Below are 4290 nucleotides of genomic sequence, written 5' to 3' on the forward strand. Positions count from 1 at the left end.
TTCGTTTTAGCTGTTTCTTCTTCTAGAAGACAGTACACGTAGAAAACAGGCAATTCACAAGAACAACAGAGATTCATGAGTCCACTCTCTGAGATTGTGCAATTAGTAAAAAATGGCTAAGACAAGACTGTTCTGTGGCATACATTCTCTCAATAGGTGTAAAACACAACAAAGTTGCATTTTTTCTGAGTCTTCATTCATGTGTAGAGGGGCTCTTTGGTGAAACAGCTCTCAAAGTCATGATTGGCTTTTTATATTGCTCCAATACACTCACCTGTTCAACAATCTAGATTCAAATAAAATCATACTTTGGTCTATTTTAGAGTCCCATCTCGGGGTTTGGTGGGGGAAGCCCTTTCATATCAACGCTGGAGAAGTCCCAGAACATACATTCTCACACTTTGGTGTTAGTACATTCATACTGGGCTGACAACAATCCTTGCAGTCTTTGTTTGAAATATTGAGGAATTGAACAAATGTAGTTATGATGTATTAGACTTTGAAAACTTGTATTATGATTATTTGATGAAGGCACATATTTTAAAGAAAAATACTTTACTAGTAGTATTCTGTACTATTTATTTTAATTTGAAAATGTTAATTTTAGAAGCAAACAGAGAATATGACATTAACAGCCAGTTTAAATGTCATGTCCACATTATTTGATTCCCATCCTTGTGATGCTACACATTTTCTTTTTTCTTTTCTTTTTTTTATTAGGTATTTTCTTATTTTACATTTGAATGCTATCCCAAAAGTTCCCCATACCCTCCCCGCCCCAATCCCCTACCCACCCTCTCCCAATTCTTGGCCCTGGCGTTCCCCTGTACTGAGGCATATAAAGTTTGCAAGACCAAGGGGCCTCTCTTCTCAATGATGGCCGGCTAGGCCATCTTCTGCTACATATGCAGCTAGAGACATGAGCTCTAGAGGTACTAGTTAGTTCATATTGTTGTTCCTCCAATAGGGTTGAAGACCCCTTTAGCACCTTCGGTACTTTCCTAGCTCCTCCATTGGGGGCCCTGTGTTTCATTGAATAGCTGACTGTGAGCATCCACTTCTGTTTTTGCCAGGCACCGGCATAGCCTCACAAAAGAGACCTATATCAGGTCCTTTCAGCAAAATCTTGCTGGCATATGCAATGGAGCCTGCATTTGGAGGCTGATTATGGAATAATATCCCCAGTGCGACAGTCTGTAGATGGTCCATCTTTCGTCTCAGCTCCAAACATTGTCTCTGTAACTCCTTCCATGGGTGTTTTGTTCCCAATTCTAAGAAGGGGCAAAGTGACCACACTTTGGTCTTCGTTCTTCTTGAGTTTCATGTGTTTTGCAACTTGTATCTTGGATATTCTAAGTTTCTGGGCTAATATCCACTTATCAGTGAATACCTATCATGTGAGTTCTTTTGTGATTGGGTTACCTCACTCAGGATGATGCCCTCCAGGTCCTTCCATTTGCCTAGGAATTTCATAAATTCATTCTTTTTAATAGCCAACTAGTACTCCACTCAAGAAGGTGGACTCCAGAAAATCAAATAATCCCATTAAAAATGGGGCTCAGAGCTGAACAAAGAATTCTCACCTGAGGAATACCGAATGGCTGAGAAGCACCTGAAAAAAAGGTTCAGCATCCTTAATCATCAGGGAAATGCAAATCAAAACAACTCTGACATTCCACCTAACACCAGTCAGAATGGCTAAGATCAAAAATTCAGGTGACAGCAGATGCTGGCTACACATTTTCTTAATGTATGTTAACAATATGTACCTATTTGAAAAATGGAAATTCACACATCTCCAACTTGCATTCTTCAGACCGAGAAGGTATTCTTGGACCCGAAGTCCCATTCCCTCAAGGCACTTTTCTGAGTCCCTTTGCTTTGCTTTGCTTTGCTTTGCTTTGCTTTGCTTTGCTTTGCTTTGCTTTGCTTTGCTTTGCTTTGCCTTGCCTTGCCTTGCCTTGCCTTGCCTTGCCTTGCCTTGCCTTGCCTTGCCTTGCCTTGCCTTGCTTTACTTTGCTTTGTTTCCAACCAGAAGAGAAGAATGCAATGCTTTTCTTTTATGTCTGCTTTATTTTACTTGACATTTATTAACTTTACCACTTCATCCAATGTAAATATTTTCATAAAGGCAATGATAACCATATAGATAATTTTTACAGTGTAGCTGATTTGTTTTCCTGTATTATTACAAATGATTTACTTTTTATTACCATACTACAGAGTAATACATACCATGCCTATAGAACTGTATATCAATAATATCTGAAATTTTCCAAAAGATTTCTGCTTTTTCACAGACACTCAGCATGGTGGCTAATTCATTTCACATACTTAATGCTATTTCTATTGAGTTAAACAAATTTATATCCTTACTTGTATAAAATCTTGGGAATTTCCTTTGTGACTTTTTGATGCTATGCTTTTACAATCATCTATATCTATATTTTCACAGAATACAAAATGTCAGGGGAAACAGAAATGTGAGTATTCTTTTCCAGCATATACTCTTCCACATGCAAAGAAATTGCTTAAAATGAGGTAATTTGATATATAATGGGTAGCTTCAAAGAACTATTAAGTGCAATTTTCTGTATATGCACTCCTGTTCCTGGACCATATATAGACAGTTTAGAAAATCATTTAAATACATAGGATCCAGGTCAAGAACAGTAATATATTTGTTGATAAGAATAAATATATACAATTGTAGTCTCATGTCTCTATTATGATCATTGCACACATTATCATTATTGGGCTTATTTTTATGCAGAATCAGGTCAAAAGTTAATTATGTAGGTATATTTTCATTCCTTGTATTACCTGTATTTGTAAAATGCTCTAAGATGATTGAGAATGTATCACCAAAATCTTTCAACATTTGAACCACAGAATAAATATTGTTTAAGAAGTAACTTGTTAAAAGCATTATCATCATATCTGTGAACATAGATTTAGATATATAGATACATAGGTAATTATTATAGTTTAACAAGCATGAAATACATCAGAAAGCCATTCTTTTATGATGAGGATTTATATTACTCTATTCAACATAAAGTGTAGCACCTTGTCATGTCATAAATTTTGTGCTGTTATTTTAATGACTACAGCATTAAAAATGGATAGTTACTTTTTAATTTGCTCAATTTTTATTAGCCACGAAGAAATGAATGCACGTAAATACAGGTAAAACATGTTTTGTACTCAGTGGAGGGGCACAAAAGGTGTGAAATTAATGTTTGTAGCCTATTTTATAGAATGGTTGGTTTGCAACAGGATTCTCATCTTTCAACACATTTTAGCAAGTATTTATTTTGCCCATATAAAAAGCATTTTAGACAGTAAAACTGTTTTGTCCTAAAAGAATTCATAGTGTAACAAAATATGCATGCATATTTTTGAAGTTGAGAAATTTAACACACTTTCTTTTTCAGTTTCATTGCCAATTACAGGAGAATATCGTCCCCATTAAAAAGAGGACAGAAAAAAAAACAATATTTCAGTAAAAAATAATTGAACTAAAACAACATAAATTTGGGATGTATAAAACTCAGCATAGAATGTTAGCAGTTTGATTATACTGTAGTTTTATTATCTCCAATGACAAACAAATTTGTGAACTCTCTAGTCTATATTGAAAGCACTGTAATTTGCAAATTTAAATGTATAAAATACTTTATTGAACTTTGAAATTGTATATTCTATGCTAATGAAAGAAAAGAACAATTGAAAATCTCAAGTTGTATCCTTTTCCTTGACAGTGATTTATTTTTTATGTCTTCTTCTGAAATATGACTCCTCCCTACAAAAGGGACTTCAGTAGCTGGTCATTATGATTCTGATTCCTAGGAAATTATATATTCTTGTATTACCTCGAAGAATTTCAACATATTTTTTGTTTTTCATATTTTTTCAAATGTGTTCTTTGTCTCTAACAGTTTTCATAGATTCTTCAGTACAAAATGGTAAAGAGACAGTTTGCTGCCCACAGAGTAATATAAGTGCAAAATAATTATCTCTGAAACTGGTCAGATTAGCACTTGAGTGAGCATTTCTAATTGGCTCCATGGTAAAAATATGCTCATTAGTTATGGCCAAATAGCAACATATTAGTCATGCAAGTCATTTAGAACAGAATTTAATGATAAAAATAATGTTCTCCTAACTTCGTAAAGACTAGCACGTGTCAAAGAAAGTCATGAAAGACCAGCTCATAATTATCATTGTCTTATCAAACAATTAATGCAAATACCTTCATGACATCCTTATATGTAGCTGTCTACTGAT

This window comes from Mus musculus, chromosome 3, assembly GCF_000001635.26.
Source record: "Mus musculus strain C57BL/6J chromosome 3, GRCm38.p6 C57BL/6J".
Taxonomy (NCBI): domain Eukaryota; kingdom Metazoa; phylum Chordata; class Mammalia; order Rodentia; family Muridae; genus Mus; species Mus musculus.